At 41.7% G+C, this 24,092-nt stretch overlaps 1 protein-coding gene across 5 annotated transcripts in view; it reads right to left on the bottom strand.

The window, feature by feature from the left end:
* Positions 1-14,841, bottom strand: part of ITSN2 (intersectin 2) — a 90,382-nt gene extending 75,541 nt beyond the window's left edge. The window contains exon 1 of one of the 5 annotated variants that reach the window (XM_075497810.1): positions 14,652-14,841. The gene's annotated coding sequence lies outside the window, so the exon portion shown is untranslated. Of the gene's footprint in view, positions 1-13,825; positions 14,008-14,390; positions 14,410-14,651 lie in introns of those variants that run through there. The other 4 variants (XM_075497813.1, XM_075497814.1, XM_075497812.1 and 1 more) reach the window with 4 other exon arrangements.
* Positions 14,842-24,092: the final 9,251 nt, after the last annotated feature.

Raw genomic sequence — 24,092 nt, 5'->3', positions numbered from 1 at the left:
GCAGGGGGAATGTCTGTCCCTTTAGCTCACACTTCCGATAGCAAACAAAGCCAGGCTTCAGGCTGCTGCTGAACAAGCTGAATTTACATTTAGGAGGGGGTGGGGGAATTTTTTTTTTTTCTATTTTTTTATAGAGTATGCAGTGCAGTCCTGAACCTAGTGGCACATTCTTAAAGGAAAACAGTACCAACTGTTTAGCAACTGCTGCATAATGTACACAAACAGTTGACAACATGTCAGAACATATGGCGTGGAGAACAGCCCTCTCCTGGCAGGAGGACAGACTCGGGGTCCTAGCAGATCTTTTCCAGCTCCCCCTGATAAATATTTATGCATATCATAAAAAAAGTTCAATGCATAGCTCCGTAACTGAATGCTTCTGCTGAGAAAAGTGGAAGAAGAATTCTTATTCAAATTCATCCATTCCGCTACTCCACACAGTATTTACAAAGAAAACTCTCTTACATGATGTATTCAAAGAAAAAATTACTTGTCCTAATAAAAATTTGTAGTCAGCCAGTTTTCCATAACCAACACAATGAAGTTATTCCTCCTCTTGAGCTACTGCATAAAGACTCCAAAGCAGCATTTAAAGGAGTCTCAATATAATTTACTTTCCTAATAAATATCAGAGTACTAAGACTTATTTTGTTTTTCTAGTATGTATCCTTTCAAGAATACCTGTATTAATGTTACTAATTCTTTAGAATTGCAAAATATTCACTAATACTTATCTGAGGGATAAGGATAAGGTTAAGCACCACTTTACAAACATAGAACTATGACAATACAGCGAGCTTTTGCTTTGGATGAGATAATTTTAGTTAAATATTGAAATTTATACATCATCACCCTGGACTCTACACAGAGAAACTATTGTTCAGGATGAAGCTACAAAAATGAAATTTTTAACTAAAAAAAAAAAAAAAAAAAAAAATTCACATCTCAGATCCCTCTGTCACTCCCTCTTCAGATACCAAACCTTCTCCCTTCACCAAAAAAACCCTTCACCTCTCAATACAACCACAGACTTTAATATTAAAGTACAGAAATATCACATCCCCCACACTCCCTCCCCCTCAAGGAAACTCCTGCACATGTCATCACAAAAATCACATAACTGGAAAGCACTCTGGTTTCACGTGTGGACAGGAGAGCATTTTTTGTATCTATTGCACATTTCTTTAACCAAAAAAAAAATGTCTGGGATCAGTTGTTAACAATCCTCTCTATATATATTTTACATCATCATTATTATATTTATTTATATGTTTATAATAATTATAGTTATATCTTTACGATAAATAATTATATTTCTATGTTTATAATAAATAGTCATATTTATTTATATGTTTATAGTATATAAACATATAAATAAAATGATGATGATGTAAAATTTGTGTTATTATTTATATATCCTATAAATAACATCTAAAATCATGCTATTGTAATAGGCCACAAATCATTCATTCCCACCTGGGTCATTTGTAAACCTCATCGCCACACGCACACCTGATCCCCCCCAAATGAATGAAGAACAGTATTTCACCTGAAGTTATCTTGCTCTGTGTTGCTTATATAACTCTCCAGCAAGGAATGAACTTTTTTTTTTTTTTTTTAAATCTGACACATTACAGACCAGTGTCATTAAGAGAGACTTGACATTCCAGGGTTTTTTATATACATTACACATACATACATTTGTGTATACACACGCACACGTATATTAAAAAAAAAAAAAAAGTAAGTGCAATGATTGGTGAGTCCAAATGATCTCTCAGGGTGACATTAGGTATCAGCTGCAGAAAGATGAAAAAAGGAAGCATGGATCTATTCCAAAACATGAATTCTAAAACAAACTGGAGTATTTTTAGGTTGCTTCCAGCATCCCTTCCTAGGCCTTACCAGCAACCTACCAAGAGACACTTGAAATCTATATATAGCCTTCCCGAAAAATGCTTCCAATGTTGTTAAACATTTCTATGGCACATTTCTCTGCAAAAGCTGTTCTGTCAAGGAGGGCTAAAAGAAAACCTGAAACCACGACACAGAAGCAGGATGCTGGAGAACATCCCCAGAATCAACAGAGCAAAGCTCAGTAGAGCTCTGTGTTGAGACATTTCCACTTGCACGTGACTTGTTCTAGATTTACAGGCTTATTGGATAAAGGCTACACATTTGATCCTTCCTCCAATGTATTTTATTCTCATATTTTCAGATCGCTTTTAGGGGTTTTTAAATGAGTAACTACAATAGAGTCACAGAAGCACAGAATATCCCAAGCTGGAAGGGACCCACGAGGATCATCCAAGTCCAACTTCAGACTCCACACAGGACAACCTAAAAGTTAAACCATATATCTAAGAGCATTGTCCAAACACTTCATGAACACCAGCTGGCTTGGGGCCATGACCACTTCCCTGGGGAGCTTGTTCCAGTGCATGACCACCCTCTCAGTGGATAACTTTTTCCTAATATCCAATCCTAACTTCCCCTGACGCAGCTTTAAGCCATTCCCTCACGTCCTATCACCAGAGAGGAGACCAGCACCTCCCTTGCCACTCCCTCTCATGAGGAAGCTGTAGACAGCAACGAGGTCACCCCTTGGTCTCTTCTCCAAGCTGAACAAACGTAGCAGCCTCAGCTGCTCCTCACAAGTCTTGCCCTCCAGTCCTTTCACCATCTCTGTTGCTCTCCTTTGGACACATTCTGCCATTTTTACATCCTCCTTACATTGTGGAGCCCAAAACTGCTCACAGTACTTGAGGTGAGGCCTCACAATACGACAGATAATAATCAGACAATACAAGTCTGATAATAAACTGATTCACCCTTAAAGCCCCAAATCTTAAGATACATTTTTAAAATACTTTATACAACTTACAGCTATAGAGAAAGTCAGACTTTGCCGCCTTCGGTTTTGCTGAAAAGGCTGATATAGACTGAGCTTTCTACACTCCCAAACGCTGACCACGTGAGTGGGAGAAGTAACCCAGGCAGCTTCAGGCACACAAAATGTGTAAACCCACTCTCCCTCATTTTGACATCCGTAGAGTCTCAACTACACCGTATTTTAAAATCAATTTCAACTGAAAAATTTTGAGGTCAAAACCCTCACGTTAGCTTGGTGAGGGTCTTTCCTATTTATGAAAGCTCTGCATCTACACAGCACACGTGTTCCTGGTTCATTTTCATCAGCGGGGGTAACTCCAGCCCACTGTCACTGACAACTACGTATACAGGCAACTACCTTTCACTAAGCTGTACGACAAGCGATCTCTGTCCTGGGCTGCATCAAAAGAAGCGTGGCCAGCAGGTCGAGGGAGGTGATTCTGCCCCTCTACTCTGCTCTGGTGAGACCCCACCTGCAGTACTGCATCCAGCTCTGGAGCACTCAGCACAGGAAAGACATGGACCTCCTGGAGCGGGTCCAGAGGAGGGCCACAAAAATGATCAGAGGGCTGGAACACCTCTCCTATGAAGAAGGGCTGAGAGAATTGAGGTTGTTCAGCCTGGAGAAGAGAAGGCACAGGGAGACTTTATTGCAATGCTTTAAGGGGGCTTATAAGAAAGATGGAGAGAGACTTATTCTCAGGGCCTGTAGTGACAGAACAAGGGACAACAGTTTTAAACTAAAAGAGGGTAGATTTAGATTGGACACAAGGAGAAAATTCTTTACGAATAGAGTGGTGAGACACTGGAACAGGTTGCCCAGAGAAGCTGTGGATGCCCCATCACTGGAAGTCTTCAAGGTCAGGTTGGATGGGGCTTTGAGCAACCTGGTCTAGTGCAAGATGTCCCTGCCCATGGCAGGAGGGTTGGACTGGATGATCTTTAAAGGTCCCTTCCAACCCAAACCATTCTTTGATAACAGAAGTTTCATAGCTCACATCAAGCAGAATTAGAAACCGTAGTCAGACACAGAATACAGCACACCCAAGTTATCATCCATACCACTATCCGTCCTCTCAAAAGAAGGAGTCCAAGATCAGATGTTTCTAATACCACACTGTCTGATACTCTGTTCCAGTGCAGCACTCTCAAAAATAATGACCAGACCAGCCCAAATTATCGACACAGGTTTTTTCAGCACACCTGAAAATTCCCCAAGTTTCCCAAGCCTAGGCTGATCCAGCCTGGTAAGTCTGCACCGGGCGCTGTCATGTAGATGCACCAACCTTAGGTCCAAAACCAAGAGGGAACTGCCCAACGGATCTGTACTAAGAGTACATTACACTGATGTGATGCGATTAAATTATGATTTAGCTCTGTCGTCTCATTATTATGTCTATAGGCAGATCGTGTCATATTTTAAAATACTAGACCTGAAGGGCACCAAAAACCTCCTACATTAACCCCGCACAAATAATACTGAAAACTATGACCTTACAGAAGCAACCAGGAATCACAAAAAGGATTTTTACAGTATTTCAGATCACAGCAGCACTGAGACTCCATTCTGTCCTTTTGCACAGATCCGTTTCATTCAGATACCAGGGTTACACCAAGCACACACGCTTCTCTGGTAACAGATTCCGAAGTTTTACCGAGAGGTAAAAAAAGGAAAAATAAAAGTATCGCTGCAACATCATTTGCCCTCATTCAATTTTTTCAGGGAAGGAGGAAACAGCCCAGTAAACTCCAAGTCTACACACATTTTTCAAAGGTCTGTGGAAACAATCCTTCCCAAAAAGTGGAGCTTGCCTTTAACAAGTATTCTGTCTTCTACGTTTCCACAGCACGCCCCAAAGGCTTGGACATTATGCATATATCAAAGTTAAAAGCAGTTTATTTTCACAAATTCCAAATAAAGTTGCTCTAGTTGCCATCTGTAAAAGCACCTTGCACCTTTAGGACACAGGTGTGCACCATTTATTTACCAAGGGAAATTTCAGCAAAATATTCTCCTTTTAGGCCAAACTTACTTTTTTTAGAACAACTCTGATAACTTTTAATCATTAATTCAGGTGAAAGCTGTAAATTTCCAAAGAACCTTATTACACAATACTACAGAAAAACCCAATGCCATATAAAAACATTTACTGAAGAAACTCAAGAAAAGACTATAACCAGTATCCCAAACAGATGACATAGATGAAAAAATGGCCATCACAACCAGAATATCTCACAGAAAACTACTTGCTCCTGCAAAATCTTCTAGGAGAGGTGCTTGGTGAACTCAGGTATGACTCATAAGAAACTGTGGCAGCCACAGCACGAAATCCACGTTGTAACAAACAGGATCAAACATCCCTGTGAATGCTGTAGACAACATTAAGCCCTGCTGCCATTTAGGGTGAAAACAGGAAAACTTGGATGTTACGTTTAAATAGCAGAACGGCAAGTTCTTGTAAACAAAGCATCTGACTAGTCCCAGTGTTTAAAGCACTAATTGTTTTCACAAACTGACCTGCTGAACTGCAACTTCTGCTCCCTCTCTCAGCTTTCGTTATAGTGGATACAAGTTGAGAAAAGAAATGAGACTGCAAGAAGCAGGGGGGACCTTACAACCATGCTGAAAGTGTTAGAAACCATTAGAGCTGGGCAGACTGCGAGAGAAAGGGAAAAGAAAAAGCTTCTTTTCCATCATAGGTGTATTGCCATTTTATGAAGAACAGCCTTACCACAATCTTTGTCGATATTTATACTTGAGTCAATTTTTTTTTTTCAAAATATTTCTCGGAAAAACCACAGCCACATAGTTTTAGTAGGAACTAAGGTCTGGTGCATCAGGCTCTGCCTCACTAGTTTTAAGTGGAAGAAAGCAAATACCGTAGAAGCAGCATGTGTGGACACACTACCACTCTTTTGCTTTTCTCGTGGACAGAAAGAAGATATATTGCAGATTTTTGCTGTAAGAACCAATTAGCAAGGACAGAGATTGCAGTACTAGTTGACCGATTTACTCTTTGTAACACCTGTAGATCTGGACAACACAAAGACTACTCATTAGGTATTTGCAAAGCAAACAGTGACAGTGTAATAGCCCTTGTAGTTGTTCTGTGCTTTTTTTGGATTATCCTCTTGAAAATCAGAGAATAATAAGCATTAGTAAGGCATTATAAACCAGCACAGTCTAAAATTTCTCTTTGTTCAAGACATAACGGTAGAAAAGCTTACCAATTAAAAAAAAATAAAAGAAAAACAACATCTTGGCAGGCCAAGAATTTATCTTCTTTATACAGTGGAGTTATACACAGCGACTTGGCCTTTTCAAAATGTACTGTGGCCAGCTTCACAAAGTCCACCCACTCTGATAACAAGTGAATGACATCAGTAACAAAATTAAGAAGTCGATCCTGGGTAGCTAGCAGACCATTCCTGCTCCCCTCTGTTACTGTGGATAAGAGTACTGCAAGCCTTAGTTAATATTTTGACATTTTGGAGGGGGAGGGGGGAGGAAGTGTTAAATATTTTACTTCTTAGCCCTATGGTACGAAGTCCCTTCCTTGCTCACCGTTATAGAGCAACTTGCTTCCAAACAGTGATTAAGACAGACCACAAAAAATACTTTTTTCAGACAAATACCCTTCTGCCCACCTTGCCCGACTAACAGGCTTTCTGAATATACTGACAATGCAAAATGGATGCCACGCAAAATACAAGAATCTCTGTTTCTGTTTAAAAAACATAATTGTGTGGTCAGTATTGATGGGTTTACTCCCTTTCTTACACAGCTGCTCAGCTGTGAAAGCACCCATTCAAAATATCAAGACCCAGTTCAACTCTGTCATCTGTCTCTGGAGATTGAAACCAATCTTTCCTTCCTCCTGGGAGAAGGCTTTCCTGCATTTTATTGCACAGTAGTTTAAGGAAACCCATGCACAGTGTTTGGAATAGTAACATCAACACAGGACTTCAACCTCCTACATGAAATTCTCTACCATTAAGCCAGAGAGTCACAGGTCCCTCTCTGCCCATGTCCCTCCAGCTTTGATTCTTCTTTGCAAAGAAGAAGAAATTCTGAAGTAGGGAATGAGAATCCCACTTCAGGAAGCTCACTATTTAAATCCTTGGCCCTTCTCCCAGGAAACGCGTACATGAACTTCCTCAGGAAAAGACGGGAATTGAACCCAGATCTGTCACGCCCTGGAGGAATACATTCACTAACCTGATCCCAGACACGGACAGGCATCACCACCTCTGCTTGCTTTGCTTAAAAATGAAAAGAAAAAAAGAAAAAGCAGAGGGTAGACTATTTATAAGATTTTTTTTTTTTTAAAGGCTCTGAGCTTCTACCTTCGAGAAGGAACTCCAGGATGCATATCATAACTTTTCCAGAGAGCTGAGTGAGATACACTTGCTCCTGAACGGGTGGTAACTTAAAATACACTCTCGTCTTTTTTGCTTCCTACTTTCTAATTTACATGACTCCCCACTCCATATGCTGTTTTTTTCTAGATCCTGTTTTGAGACACATCAGTTCTCACATCTAATTATTTGCAAGCATTGTACAAGAGTCCTAAGATGCTGTTCGGTGAGGTCCCCACACCTTGAAACCTGCAGTTCTCCACTTCCACATTGCGACTCCTGATTTATGTCAATGTGGACTTAGGCAAAACATAAATCTTTGATGAGTTTTCTCTTCTCTTCATTATTTTCTTACTTCAGCCATGACTGGAAACATTCAGAGCATATTACTTAAGTGCTTATCCATTTGAAATCTTACCATCTTAGAGGAAATTTTTGAGCCCCCTCCTGTCCTTCCATCAGAAGCACAAGCAAAATCTGCCTCCTAACAGAGCAAAAAAAACTAACAGAAGAATTCTTACATTATCTTCTCCTTGTGATACAAGAGCTGCTATTTAACTTCTTGCTCAGCTTTCAGTCCCAGATAACAGTGCAAAACATACAGAACATCTAATGGACTGCTATAGCAAAGCATAAAACAAAAGATACAGAATACATGAGCAGTCTTCTATGCTCAGCAGAGAACAATCTTTCACTATTTGTAAAACTAATGAAGGTAAAACATTCAGCGAGACTTGGATTTACATTTTAGGTATCTGCTGTCAAGCTGGGCAGGTGCACAAAACCATCACAGGCTTAACTTCTCAAAGTTGAATGAGATGACAAGCAAAGAGCAGAAAGGCCACACACAAGAGGCCTTTAAAGCAAAGAAATGTAGTTATTCTTTGATGAAACAAAACCCAGGGAAACCTCATGGGAGAAAAAGCAAAGATCAGCATAAGGCAGTCAAAACAAGAAAAATTAACTAGGTAGCATTGTTTCGGATGGGCAACAGCCGGGTAAAAATGCATTCCCCAAAGAGAGAGAGAGGAGCATAGGTGTGATGGAGGTCCAAGAGATCCCACACAGTATGGGAGCTCCGGGAGGCACCTTGGTCCCAAGCTGGACCTGGGACCCAGACAGCATGGCCACAGCACCTCTTACCTGCCCCAGCTGAAGCCTCTTGCTTCTGACCCTGCTCTCAGCCGCAAGTCCCATCCATGCTATATTACCAAGAACAGTCCTTCAGTGCATCCAGTTGAAATCTGCTCTCTTAACCTTTAACACTGAGCTCTACAGCATATGGTAATAATGTTTTGACCACTACAAATGAATTTCGTGAACTTAGGGAATCAATTATCACCTGGGTTAGACAACACATCTCAACGTCATGTAAAGTCCCTATGAGCAAAAATATATCTCAGTTAGAAAGACACTTGTCCTACCTTAAGAAACTCATAATATAATGACTACACTAAGAGTGCAGTGGAAAAGGCAAGAGAGTTTTAGATTTTGATTAGTAAAATTCTTGATCTTTGAAAGATAAGACTAAAAGTATTATTTAAATCAGCTCTGATTTTTGATACATTTATTAGTATAGCCATAATAGGTCATTTTTTTGCATTCCAATTGTAATATTTTTAGAAACAAAGAAGAACAACTCCCATTTCCTGTTCTTCCCTTACTCCATGTGTATGCTGTTGAATCACTAACTGCAGATACCACTCATGACTGATGCCACAGCATTTCACAAGCTCCACTTGCATTAGCCTTGCAAATTTTCACTAGAAGAGCCAGCTCAGAATTATCATCTGCTACTCCTGAAGCTGAGGCAACAATATCCCATATCAAAATGTCTCAAGTCAAACTGGCTGCTCTCAGAATCACAGTTCCAGAGAAGCTGTGACTAATCTGGATCAACCATGTTTTTTCAACTATCTGTAACTGCAAAAACGTTTAAAAATAGTTCTCAGGTAATTGTTCTCTATTAGGTAATTCCAATGTGTTGTGCTGCTACTGTCATCATGTTACATCATTTGAATTTCATGAGGTTAATAATATAAGGGTAATAAAATGAGGGTAATAAAATAAGTTACACAACACTGTGCTCATCTATACATTAATGTTCAATCCACTACTTCAACTCTAGGATCCAAGTAACCAACCTGGCCAGGCTGCGCTCCTATACTGACAAAGTCTTAAACATTCTGAATTTGAAGAAAAATGAAATTTCTTCAGCTCCACTTTTACTTTATGATTTTTATGTGACCTAATCCTCAACTTTTGAGCATTTGGTGCTAATAGCACAACAGTACCAGAAAAACAAGTTACTACAGTCTCTGTATAATCTTGCAATAGGCAATAAAACAAAGTACGCGTGGATGTAAGAAGAATCAAAGATGCCTCATGAAATAAAATCACCTATCTTGTTTTCTAGAGAAAGACTTATCCTTAAATAAATCTGAGAATAATAAAAAAAAAATCCTGATAGACAAGTTAATCAATTAAAGGAGTAACATGCTAATAACCAAGTAACCAGCATGCTTAAATTCTTAGCTTGGCTTGCTAAGGGTATGAGACACGAGTAGTTAATACGTACTTTGATGAATCCCATCATCCAACATGAACCAAACTTAACAGAAGGGTGTACTCTGCAAAGATCTTAACTGCCTACAAGATTCATGAAAACAGGCAACCAGACAGAGAAGACACTACCAAATTTAGTGCCCCCATTAATGAGAAAGACTACTGTATGTCTGAGTACCAATATTAGACACCAGAGAATCTACATGGCTGAAAGATGTTCTAAACATATTGACCGTGAGAAAAACTTCAACAAAAGCCTTCATCTGATTAGATTCAGACAGCCAATGCCGCAGAAAACAAGGCTTCACCAGCAGCACCGCTTACAGCTGGCTTAAAATTTCAGCTTACATGGGTCCATCACTGGAAGGAACTTGAAGAGATAAGCCTCCCAGTTCTATACCGATCAGGATTCAAAAACAGATTTCCAGGGGCAATTCAGGCATCTGCAACATTTGCAACTAAGCATTTCAAAATTTCAGGATCTTTTAAAACAGCTGCTTAGCACTTCCAAAAATCCAACTAGGCACTCTAAGAAGAGTGCTTCCCCCAAAAATAGTCTGTTGCATCATCTATCACCAACCAGGGTACAAAACAAAAATGCAATTTTAAAAGGTGAAGTTAAAGGGTGATAACATGATTTTAAAGCTAAAAAGAATATAGTAACTCTCCTATTTCACCCCATACCTAGGGTCAACCTCTGAACCTCAAAGTACGTTTTGTGTTAAGTGTTTTACTGACAAGTGATAGTGCTTGAAATAGGTCAGTCATAAAAAAAGAGAATTCTCTAATTAGCTCTACATTATCTTTGTTATCTTTATAATCATGAATCATCATCAAGGTAAAGAAAGGTCACTGACTTTCCCACATCATTCAGCCACATGAAATGAGCCCTCCAATCTAAAAGCAACACCACAAATTCACAAAGTCAACAACCTACTGCTCTCTTTGTTTTCACAGAAGGACTATGTTTACGTCAAGCTTCCCCCCAAAACTTAAAAACACAGCAGGATCCATCATCTCATATACCTTGCCAAGAGATGTGGCATTACACTGAACTAAAAGGAATTTTAAGAAGTCAAAATAAAGTAACTTGAAAACAAGGAAGTATAGCAGTTGCATACATATATATGGAACAAATCACAGCACCAGTGCTGCCAGGAACACTGGCTGATGTCACTGCAAGACCAAGCTCTATGATTTTTGGAAAGTCTTGGTGACTGATCAAGGATCCTGATGACTGGAAAAAGGCAAACATCACACCCATCTTCTGCAAGGGCAAGAGGGACAGTTCAACAATACAAAAGCTGCTAAGTCTGACTTCAGTCCCTGCAAAGATTATGGAGCAAATCCTCCTGGGAGCCACCTACAGATGCTTGAAGAACAAAAAGGTGATGGGAAACTGTCAGTGTGCATCTATCCAGGATGAACCACACCTGACACATCTCGTAGCTTTCTGTGTTGAGATGACTGGCTCTGGGGATGAGGGCAGAGCAGCTTGTTTTGACTTTACGAAGGCTTTCAACAAGGTCTCCCATGGTATCCTTAGAGCCAAACTGGTGAAATACAGTTTGAATAGGTTGACTGTACTGAGTGGAAAACTAGCTTGACCACTAGACTCAAAGGGCTGTGATTAGTAGTCCAAAATCCATCTGGTTGGAACTAATGATGTTCCCCAGGGATTGATACCAGGCCAGTATTGTTTAATGCCTTCACTGAGAATCTGGACAACGGGATGGGATGCACTCTGACCAAGTGTGGATACCAAACTGCAGAGGGCTGCCCAGTGAGTTAGTGGGACCTCCACCCTTGGAGGTAGTCCAAATACAACCAGACATGGCTCTGAGCAACCTGATCTAAGTTGGCCATGCTTTTAGTGAGGGTTGGACCAGATGATCTCCAGAAGTCCCTTCAAAACTATATTATTCTATGACTACATTTTAGGTAAATAAAAGCAAATGGAAGCAGTTAAAAGCTATTTTAAAAACTGAGCTATTGGAGGTATTTCCTTTCAAGTGAAAGCAGGCCAGAAATGACATTAAAAGTAAAGACGTCCAACTTTTGAACCATTTTTTAAAAGGCAAAGAGAACAGTTCTGGACTTTAAAAGAAAACCTCATAACAAGCTGTTTTCACAAATTTTACATGCTGATGAAACTAAATCTTTTGAGGTAAGAGCAGAGACTTTACTTGTAAACTGTTAATTAATGGGTTATCTCTCAGACCAGAGACCTCTGTCTCAATTTGCAACAGGAACTAGTGATCTGGACTACACTGCTCTTCAGGAACTTATCACAAGGTCTCTTCTTAACAGACCCCTGTTTTCAAGGGGTGTGAAGCTTTTTGATAATGCCCCAAGAGAAGCACGTACATCACCTTTCACTTTCAAATGCTGTCCCATTTTCCCCACCAGCTCCAGCTGAGTAGCTCAGTGAAGAATTACTATCACCTATAGAGCTTAGCTTCATTTTTCATAGCTGCTACTTTGCTATAGCATGAAATTAATTCACTTTTCAATATTAAAGACTACAACAGAAAGATTTATAAAAAAAACACCTACTGTAAGAACTGTCATGGTCCCAATCACTGTAATACCTGAATCTCAATAAATAAAGCCTTCTCAACAACACGGTTCAAAAATCATCCAGGGGTCACTTCTGCCTTGACCTGTCTGACTCTGTCCACAAGAATGGTGAAAAAAATAAGCAGCCATAAAGCTCTGATAGCAGAACACCACCTATGGTAGATAACCCCATATGGTGATTAGTACAAACAAGCCATAGGTACCGAATTTTTGTTATTGTTAGTGCTACAGGAACATACTCTTTGTTTACATTACAGTGGCAGCTAACAACTCAGTCAGGGAGGCATCCCACACCCTAGATCTTGTATAGATGGAGGAAAAAAATAAATGCAATTCCCTCAGGATAGTAATTAAAAGGAGAAGCATATCCACTTGATCTAATTTAGGCATCTGAGTTAGGAGGCTAATCTGACCAAAATTTCTGTATAACAGAGAGCACGGAGCAGCCTAAATCGATGTTGCAGGGATGTGTGCAATTCTCCTAACATCATACAGAGCCTAGAGTCTGAACTAAGGTTTCTCTCAATATCCAGAGGTACAGTGGTGTGAATGCCCCTCCCAGCTTAGTCAGAATAAAAAAATACAGACAAACCAAACAGGGAAGGTAGAGTGGAAACAAGGAAACAAAAATTAACAAAGTTTAGTAGAAGAATGAAGCCCAGCTAGCTATTTATCCAATTAGTTTCTAATGCTCATTATTTCTAAACATCACCATCGCATCAGTGGATATAGATGTTTGTTACAGCTATAGTCTTTGAATCTCAACCAAACTTCAGATGAACACTTTAAAATTCTTGAAAGCACGCTGCATTTTAGGTACCACTGATGTTACCCACACCACGGCAAAGCTGTACTGCTTCACGTGCTTTGTATGTTTTCCTGTGTACGTAGAAGCGTGGCAGCTGCTGCCACCACAGGCAAGCATGAACAAAAACAAGTTTAAAAAACATTAGGTTCCCAAAAGAGAGATGCATACAACAGGGCAGCCTGAATGCAAGGACAAGCAGCTTGTAACTTCTCATTCCAGTGTTTTAGATGGGGAATTTCCAACTGATGTTTAAGAGAACCGCTATGAGCATAGGTTAAATATCACAGGTACTATCTAAAGCACAATCTACTTTCAAGTTCTGCTACGTGACAGATTTCAAAGCGTCAACTGCTATGAAAACCATTTCATGTATTCAAAATAGTATCTTAATGTTTAGGGAACCGAATCATGTATCTCGGCCTCATCTTATTTTCTGAATTACTACATGCCGCAGCATGAAGTCGAGACCAAGGAAAACCAGTCTATTACAGACAAAACAGTTTACAAACTTTAACTGCAGAAACCAAATCAATTTCTCCAAACTTTAGGTTTTCACACTAACTACAAAATCACCATCATCACAACAAACCGGGGACTGTTAACACGTCCGAGTTACCTCACCTCGCCAGGGCGCTCCCTTGGGTAGACAGTGAGCTGTCTGGGCACTGACTCCGGTATTTCTTCCCCTTGCAGGGCACTAATAAAGCAAAGGCGAGCAGCAGCAGCGCTAGCAGCAGGAGCTACCGTCGCTACCGGCAGCTCTGCCCGGATCGCCACCCCCCCGCCCCGCAGACAGGCAGCGGAGCTCACCGGCCAAACTTCACGGCCCGGCGATGGAGCCGGCTCCCGGGAAGAGCAGTTCCCATAGAAACGCTGGAGCGGCTCCCGCCGGGGACGGGACGGCGGCGGGGAGCGCGGGGGAGCCACTGCCCAGCCCGGCTCCCTGACAGCGCCCGGCCCCACGCCGGCGGGGGACTCACGGCCTCGCCGGGGAGTCGGGCAAGTCAGCTGCTCTCCGGCGGGGCGAAACGCAGGCAAAACGCTATTTTTAAGAGAGAAAACAAAAACAAAACAAACCCCACCACCCTCAAAGACGGAAAATATAAATAAAACCGCTTGGCGTAACAGAAACCTCGAGTGTTCCTCCCCACGCCCGCCCCCTGCCCGGGCGGTTGCCCGCGCTCACAGGACGGCAGGAACAGGCGCTTCACCGCACGGCAGAGCCGAGGCCAGCCGTGCCCCGCCGCCCCGGGCCCGCAGCGAGGCCCCGCGGGGCGGCCGGGCTGACAGCTCCGCGCCGCCGGGGCTCGCCCCCCCCCCCGCACCTCCCTTCCCCCGGCCGCCCCCGCGCCCTGGGGACGAAGCCGCCCCGCAGGTCGAGGCCGGTCGGGACGTGGCCCCGCTCCTCCGAGCGCGGAGGAGCCGCAGGCCGTCCCGCCGTTTCTACCTGTTGCGCTGCCCGTGAGCGCCCGCTCCACACGGGCTGCCTCCTCCTCCGGCTCCCGCGGCGGCGGCGTCAGCCCCACAACATGGCGGCGGAGGCGGGGGCCGCCCGGGAAGGAAGAGGGGGAGGGAGCCGGGGCCGGCGGGCACGGGCCGAGGGCGCCGCTGGGTGCCGGCTCCGCGCTCGGCAGTCGCGGGTGAGGGCGTGGGGTTGGCGGCGTTCTCTTGGCGGAGCGCGACCGCATCCCGAGAGGCGGGCAGGCGGCCCCGGGGCGGGGGGGGGGGGAAGGTATCAGTACTTGGGGTGCAAGGCCGGAGCCAAAATGAAGGGTCGCCTTGCCCTGGGGTGCCGCCTCCCGGGTCTGGCACCACTAGTGCTGCTGGGATCCGGCGATGGGAAGGACAGACCTGTTACCATCGCCCGGCCTGACCTTTGCGGCAGACGAGGCGGGATCGCAGGCAGCGCGACGTGCTGCGAGCGCCGGCCGGCGTCGGTTGCTCTGCAGGATGATTTCTGCAAAGTAATGAGCTGTCGTTTAAAGACCTTAACTGACAGAAAATTTACCACACCCGTACTGAAATTTTTCTCACTCTTGATTCCAACCGCTGCCTCCTCATCTGCCCCATAAATTACTGTAGTTTTCTAGCTGTGTATCTATATTTAGAAAAAACCAGGGTAATAGCTAAAATACTCTCAGTTCTATCTTGACTGTTGGTTTCTTGTGGAAGCTGAAAAGCTAACGCCTCTGGTTTGATCATTCTGCACAGGAAGGACTCCCAGATTAAGCTCCTTTTTCCTCGCTGTGCACCCCTGGGAGAGGGATGGCAGCACCCTTGGGAGTGCCTGGTGGTGCTCCCCAAGGGGAAGCGTGTCCCGCTGGGGCACCGGCACCGTGGAGGAGGAGGCTGGCACAAGGAACTAAATTCAGCTGGTGCCAGGCACTGCTCAGCATCCTGAAATATGTAGGGTTTCGGGGATTTATCTTTTCAAAAATTAAGGAAACCTATAGAAAGGAAACGCGTGAAAAATGCCATCATTTTTAAACATCAAACATTTTCCTTCTTCAGCAAATGGATCTTGCTATGTACAGAAGATTTCAGTGCCTTTCTGCTATGTTTTTGCTGGGTAGATGATTATGTATCACCTTCGTACAGAGCAGATTTTTCCACTGACTCATTCTCCTGGGTTCTTAATGAGCCTTTCCAGTTTGTTACACCTTTTATCATTCATCATGATGCCAGAGTAGTCATGTTACTGTGCCATGTGATGGTCATAGCCACATACTAGCACATACTACTCTTCAGTATTTTTGCTTAGACATCTAATGTTTGCATTTGCTGTTACGGCTGCCACATTGCATTGGCAGTTGTCATTTATATATTTATCCCTCGTGATCTCCTCAGCCCTCATCTGATTTAATGCTTTTGAAGATACAGTATTCTCCTTCCTTGCTCCCCGCCCAAAAGCATGCTTTGTGTTTTTGTTCCTATGCACAGCCAGCAGCCTCATCTTTGATGCATAGATATTTGCCATGTAGGTGATTAAAACACATGTTGTTCAAGGGGCACTTGCTGACTTTGGGATTTAAATCACTCAGTGGCCACCAGCCCTGGTGGCTTTCGGCCTTCGACTGTTTTGAAGTGACCTGCAGATTTCATGAGCAGTGCTTCATTTAATTCCAAATAATTGACTATGCTAATAGAGCAGCCCTGGGTCAAGAACAGACTCCTCTGGAGCCCAGTTAAAAGGTCTCTCATCTGACATTTTTCATTTCAATTACTTTCTAATGTCACTTAAAATGCAGCCTATAAACTGTTTAGTACATGTTATAGTGATATAGCATAGTTCTAAACGTGACTTTGTTGGGTAGGCAACACCTACAGCCTGCTTGGATTGAAGGTAAGTGCTTGCCTTGGACGTAACAGCCTACAGGTTCATAAAGGCTATTGTAGAGAGGATTAAGATAAGAATAAACCAGATAAACATGTTTCTTCCCATAGGAAGAAAAAGATCAGGTTACTGATTACAGTATTGGGAAGGGCAGTGAAAAAAATCTATCAACAAAAGTCTCCAAGAACAGGTTAGACAGATATCTGCGAGGAGGTAGGTAAATACAGTTGATCCTGCCTTGAACATTGAACTAGGTACCTTCTCAAGGAACCTCACGGCTCTCTTCTTCTATAATTAATGTTATCGCCAGGTCCCACCAAGTGAAGGGACTTGGGCCATGTACTGTGTGACGCTTGTCCCACCAGACCAAAGGCCGTGCAGAAAACCAGGGGGAGAGCTGGGAAGCTGTGCTGGGGGCCAGGTACGTGGTAGGGCATGCGTTTTGTGCACATGAGCAAAGGGAAGATAAATCATACGGGGAGTGAGTTTTAACATATATTTAGTTGATTTTAATTTTATATACAGTTCTGCAACTACTTAAGCCTATGGCTAGGCTAGAATATGACCTTTAGTGACTCTCATTACCTGCTTTGCTGCCTCGATTGCTTCTGTTGCAAACTTCAGCAGAAACAAGGGAGATACCTGGAAGCTGTAACCTCTTAGCTTTGAATACCACCTTACAATACAACGTGCAAATTTTATACCCTAACAATGTTTTTACAACTATTAATGACATATTTTGATATTTTGTGTTCTTACTGTTAAACATTCCTCTCTCCCCACACTAGATAATTCATATGCTAAATAAAGGCAATAGTGGCGCTTTTTTTTAAATATGTAGATTTGCCGATCTGTGCATATGGAAGAAGATATATATGCCTTCTTCACTACTGGGAATGAGACTCCTTATATGATATTGAATTGCTTCTCTACTCCTGTCTGAAAACATACTGCCATCTGAAGATAAGTTATTAAACTTATTTAAAAAAAATGACAACCAAACATAGTGCTTAACCATTGCCGTTGAGGTGACAAAGTACACAAAGCAGGAAGTGCCTTTATAAAGTGTCCTTTATAAAGGACATTGGGATACTTGATTCTGTAAATATGACAGATGGGGAAGGACCCATCTGTGTTATTAATGTTATGTGAGATCCCTGTAGAAAAGCAGCAATGTAGCTCATTTTGAGGTAACTACAGATGTTGCCTAATACCTCCTCTGATACAAAACTGAAGCCAGGAAAACCTGCAATACTGTGAGATTTGTTGCCTGGGAAGGGAGAAGTCAGAGAGAACGCAAAATTCAGCTGACTGCCTAGAGAGAAAACCTTGTGTAAGTAATTAGCATATCAAAGCTTTATGTATTCTTATTCTAGACAAGCTGAATGCTGTTTCATCTGCATTACCACAAACAACCAGAGCTAATCAGAGGTATTAGAACAATAAATATCTGGAAGATTAATTAATTAGCAGGAAGAGGAGCAGGACTCACAGACTGCGGTGAAGACACATTTGAATGCAGCAGCCCCTCAGTCACTCTTCCTTGTAACTGGAGCATGTAGACATCCAAAGTTTAGTGTGAGCTATAAAAAAATGCATCCTTAAAGTGAAGCTGAACTACTCTTACCCAGCCTGAGGAGACTCTTACACAGATTTTTTTGAGTGATGTCTGAGGCACAAACTAGTATTACATCTACTTTGTCTAAATTTTTTGTTTTGTTTTAATTAGTAACTGCATTACCATTTCTTTAAAATGAAGAATTTTGTCCTCTGGTTTTCTAGAATGAAATTTGTTTCCATTCAGAGTTTGACTACTGCTTAAAGTATGTTCAAAGGATAAACACTCTACTTCTATGGAGGTGGAGTTTCTAAAGGCACTGTTGCAGATGCTGCCTTTGGCCATCTCAGGGTTTGGGGAGAGTGCTTTTTTCAAGCTTCAACATGCAGTTTTGGGGGCTGATGTCAAGTACTAGGTGAAATAAAAGTCCCTTCTAGTGGTAGTTAGTACCCTTCTAGCAAGGAGTAGACAGTGGCAAAGCAACTTAAAACTGCAGGAATGAATTTGTTTGTCTCAGAAAGCCATTAAGGTAAGGCAAATTACTTAATAATAACTGATGAGTAATAGAAAAGACAGCTGAAAGGAGAAGAAACGGATGGTATGATAGCATAGAGACTTGTTCCAGACATAGGGGCAGGGTTGCAGCACAGCAGCTACCCAGAAGAGACCAATTAAGATGAAATGTGTGGGAGAAGCAGAAAAGAAGTACGATTTACTATAAGCAATGTCTCATCCTCTAGTATTACTATGTTATCATTTACTATCCTGCAAGTCCTTGTCATATCTGAGCCAAAACCAACATACAACAAAAGCTAACAAAATATAATGAAGATGGAGAAACTAGAAACTATTAAAAGCAACTCAATTTTCACATTAAGGCTTTAATTTTTAATCATTATCTGTACTCTGTCTTCAATTTCCTGTTACAGGCAATTTTGCTATCTTTAGAGTAAGAAGGGAAGATCTCCACTGATAGCAAAATAGATCATGAATAAAGTTGCTTGGCCTGAACTGAGCAGCAGTAGGCAATACGACTTCTTCCCTGCTCTCAGTTTACTCCATAATATTGCATGTTTTCTCTGTTGTGCTGCAGGAAAACGCACCAGAAGTGAAGCTTTATTCTCCCTGTCCAAGTCCTCTGACCAGGCAGTGTCTAAGCTTGTTGACAGACATGTTTCTGCAAGTGTATGTTTAAAACAGGTAAAGTTAAGCCAGAACATAAATGAACACCAGAAATCAGTTACTGCCAAGAATAAGCCATGTTTTGTGGACAGTTACTGATCAGGGATCAAGGAATGTAAAGTAAAGCAACAACTATTTCTGAATGGTCAAAAAGCTGTAATTGCAGCACAGTGATCTGCACAGGTTCCTCATGTGGTGTCCTGTTCAATTTTGCTTGCTAATGAGAGGCATTTCCTCCTCTGGAGAGTCCAGCTGGTTGTCCCAGCTATAAAGAACTAACTTAGAAACAGCCACACCTACTTGAGTGACAGCTCTGACCCCTTTATTAGATTCAACTCTATTGTTCATCTTAAATTTTCTTTTGTGCCTCCTCTTTCTCCCCTCAGCTAATACAGAAGCAATGAGCCCTCACTTAATGCTGCTGCCAGGTTTCATTTTTACATCAGTATTCAACTGTTTTCTTCCTTTTGAGCAAATGCTAGATACTGTCTTTAGCCTAGGTCTTTATTTAAACCTGGAGGCACAAACCACAATGGGATAAACAAAAGGACAAGTTAGTATTTACTTTCCGCACCTAACACAACAGGGGCGCTGCATTTCTTATGTTGATTCTGAGTAATAATTTATCAAAAAGGTATAGAAGGCACAAAGCACATACTGCATCAAAAATAGTACTTCTAGAGATGCTGGTTTGGATTCTGAACCAGCAACCCACACAGTTCTTAAAACAACAAATGGTACATGCTACTGTATTCATTTGCAGGATTTTCTGCTACTTAATAGCTGTATAAAATAAAATATTCATGTCCCAACTTTGTTCCCTGCCAGGTATTATTTTGTAGGGGATAGAGAGCTGGACTGTATTCGTTCGAAGAGTGGCAAAGGCTCCTTTGGCCAGCCACACTGAAATTATTCTGAGATTTATAGGACACCTATGTAAGCATAAAGTAGATTTCCAGACAGGCCAGAAAGTGTTGTGAAGGAAGGCAGCGCTGACTCATGCAGACTGAATTATGGCAAATAAAGTTTTGCCAACTGCTGAGCAGACACAGAGTTTTACTTGCAAAACCTAGCTGCAGCGCAGGCATTCAGAAACATTCAAGTACACATAAATTTCACAACTTTGAAGTGCTGACAATAACACGTTAGTGGCATTAAGCAAGGTTATTTGTTGCAATTTGCAATCCTTATGCTGTAATTAGTAAATAGTACCTTGGTAAGCCAGAGCTGCAAGTTCATTTCAGATGCATTTGTTTGTCCAGAGTCATATTTTAATGCAAGCCAAGAAGCCAGTCTAATCCCAGTAGGCTGGTATCCCTACTGCATTTGCTATAAATGCATTTTTTCCCAAAGCTTTCAGTTTTAGGTGCTAGAAACACGTCATTGGGTACATATTGTTAGGTTATGTGATAAAAGCTTGTGTGCATGCCCACAGGGAGACAATGGTGGCAAAGACCAAATAATATCCAGCCCAGCTACTCATTGCAGGGGCCATCAGCCCATCAAAGACCCATCCATCTCCACAAGCCCAGAGGAGCACAGGGGCACAATGGCAGGTGACAACCCAAGTTACAGACTCCTGAGGGGTGAAGACCTTGTCCGCCTTTCCTGGGGCTGTCCCAGCAGAGCCATCAGCGCCAGGGTCCAGGCGTGAAACTCATCAAGGTGTCTTGGGAGCAGCTCTCCAGGACTATGGGGGTTACTTCCTTGGGGGTGTGCTGCATATTATGGGATGCAGGAGAAGAGCATTTTAGGATTGCACAGGACTTATTACGGAACGTTTAGGGGAGGAACCAAAGGTGGGGAACGGGAGGGATTTAGGTGATTCGGGAGGAACAAGTATAGGAAATAGAGGGGCCTTGGGCATTCATATGTTCAGGTGCCAGCAACTGGGGAGACTGGAATCCAGGAACCAGTACCACTCTTAAGTAGAGTACCTCATGGTGTACCTCCTACCCAAATTTTGTGAGGTTGTCTGGAATTACGTGTTGCTTTTAAGGGTTGAATTATATAAGAATCAACTTTGATTCTTATATCAGTCTTCTCAGATCTTTCAGAACATTTTGTGAGTGGCTGTGTGAAAAGGAAAGTTTTCTAGATTCACAGATTTCTGGAAAGATGCAGACATGCTACAGAGGAAATAAGTACTATGATATAGATAGGCAAAACAGTGTGAGACAGTAAACGTGTGGTTATAACATAATTACTAAAACCAGGGATGCACTGACAGGGCAAACAGATCACTCTGGTTTTAAGACGGCTCATGGAAGTCTACACAAAAGCTCTGTGTTGATGAAACATAGAAGTTTCCCCTGTGACTCTTGCTTGCCAAATGTAACGCTGACAGTTTGAGGCGCTGCTGCCCCCCTCTGTTTGCCTGACATTCTGCTGGACTTTTCCATGAGAGGCCACAGAAGCAAAGACAAACTCTTCCTCCAGCTGCTGCAGATAACAGCATCGTGCAGTATCTCCAATCAGTGGCTTAAAGTCATTGCATTCAGGGGGTGGGATCTAGTTTTGCAGTCTTTCCCCAAAACTGAATTGCCCGTTTAGATTTAGGGTTTTTCTGCACTTGAAGGTTGTTTTTGAAGAGTGGTAAGTCTTTCAGAGCAAGGCACTTTGTAACTTACATTGACATTAAAGTTTAACAGAGTTCAAGCCAGAGCTGAAGTCAATGGAGTGTGAAAAGAGACCATACCATCAGCCACTAATGCTTCACTTGAATTTTCATGCAAGATTTGTCTTACTTTCATGCTCTTTCTTGCTTTGGTAAGGGAAACCTGTAACTATTTGCTGATCTACTTCACTGATCTCCTCAGAGCCATTCTTAAAATTCATTTGCCTGAGGAATGTTATAATGGTTAGACTGCAGAGTCACTAAAACAGCATCAGTTGTCTAATAACTAATGATTCTAATATTTCTGACTAATAATCCTCACCTGTCTTTCTGTTACCTTTAACCTTCAACTCTAAATAGTTTAAGGCAAAATTATCTTTTTGTCCTATGTCAGCAGTGTCAGGAAAAGGGCTTTTACTGCCTAATAAAATAAATTCATTGGCACTGGCAGTCCTTCCAAAGAAGTACTATGCTGCATTGCTGCAGTTTAATTTGCTTTTCCTCTTCTGCACTGGGATCATCTTGATTGGATGCCACTGCCTACATTAATATCTTGGCACTTAGTGAGCGTATTAACTAGGGCGACAACTGCAAACGTGGCAGTTTCAACTTGCTAGAAATACCAAGTGTACAATAGTTGTGTCCCATGTTTCTGCCATGCTGAAGTCCTGGATCGTTTTGTCTTACAAGAAGCCAACTCAATCCTGTCTAAGTACAACTCACTAGACTGAGAGGATTTAAAATCAGATGAAAGAGAAGAAACTCTTTAATATGTAATCACAGCAACGGAAAGGAGCTTTGTCCCTGTTATAAGGACATCAGAATAACCATAGGTTCCTGGTAAAACTCACAAGATCTTTGTTTAGCATCATGAAGTCTTCATCAGTCCTGGAGTGGTAAACAAGAAACAAGTAACTTCATTGGCATTATTCCAGGTCAATCGACATCAGCAAACTGCATTGTCCAGGTTACAGTGGAGCAACTCGATGTACCTGTGCGTCCCCAGACTACCCTTGACTTCATCCCTCCATCAGAGAAACCACACAGGGAAAGCACATATCAATTCTGCAGCTATAAGGCAGCTTTGAATCAGAGCTCACAATAAGTCAATTTTAGGCACAAATCCATAGAAAAATTTAGTTCCAGTGCTTGCAGAACTACTTTATTTTTTCACCAGACCCCCAGCCTTTTTCAGTGCAGAAGATGAATAATGCTTGCAAGATAAATGGTGCTTATTGAATTGTTGCTTTAAAGTTTTTATAATCCTCATTATTCATTGTATAGCCTTGGGCTTTATTTAATATATACCATTAAGAACCAGGACTGAGTAGAAATATATGTTAGTTATTATTCTCTTGGGTTTTTATGTTGTTCTTACTGTAATGGGTGCTTCACAAATGCAGCTGCTTCTTCACAAGATTCCTGAGGCAAGTTAATATTAGTATCTTCATCTTACAGATGAAGGACAGAAAGGTGGGGCAATTTAAGCAAGAACATTTCAAACATTCGCTATTTTTTGATATTTCTCTTGAGACACAAAGGCCTTACTTGAAGGACTTGCTCTGTGTAGCTGTCATGGTTTCATTTGAAGCTGGATGTGCTTTCCTTCCACATAGCCCATCATGCCTAGCTCAAGTCAGCACCGCAGAAATGAAAGGCTGGTACAAGCTACAGCTCAACGCTTCACCATGCAAAGCAATTTAAGTCATCACTTGCCACGATCCCCCCTTCCATCTGTCCCCAGCCGTATGATCCCCTCCCCTTGCACCAGTGCTGGCACCTGCCTGACTCCTGAAGTGAGCTAAACCTAGAGAAAGGGATAAAAACATGTGATTAGTTTTTGACAACAAATTACAGAATGAGCTTTATATTTATAATAATGTATTATTATAATGTATATTTATCTATTATTAGTTTATATTATTAATAATACTGAAACAATTTTATTTATGAATAGTTGTGCATTAGTAATTATATATTCATAAATTTATATAATATATAATGGTAAATGTGTTTATTATGAATAGTCATCATTAAGTATATAGTTATTATTAATTGACATTATTTAGAATTTATTTTAAATTATTTATAAATTATTATACATGATATATAATAACAAAACCAGACAAGTTTTTGACGACCTAGCAACAAGCAGGGCAAGCACCCACCACGGCAGTCCCTGCCACAAACAGGCCCA

This window comes from Mycteria americana, chromosome 3, assembly GCF_035582795.1.
Source record: "Mycteria americana isolate JAX WOST 10 ecotype Jacksonville Zoo and Gardens chromosome 3, USCA_MyAme_1.0, whole genome shotgun sequence".
Lineage (NCBI taxonomy): Eukaryota > Metazoa > Chordata > Aves > Ciconiiformes > Ciconiidae > Mycteria > Mycteria americana.
The sequence above is the reverse complement of the archived record's forward strand: the minus strand, read 5'-3'. Positions and strand labels throughout refer to the sequence as shown.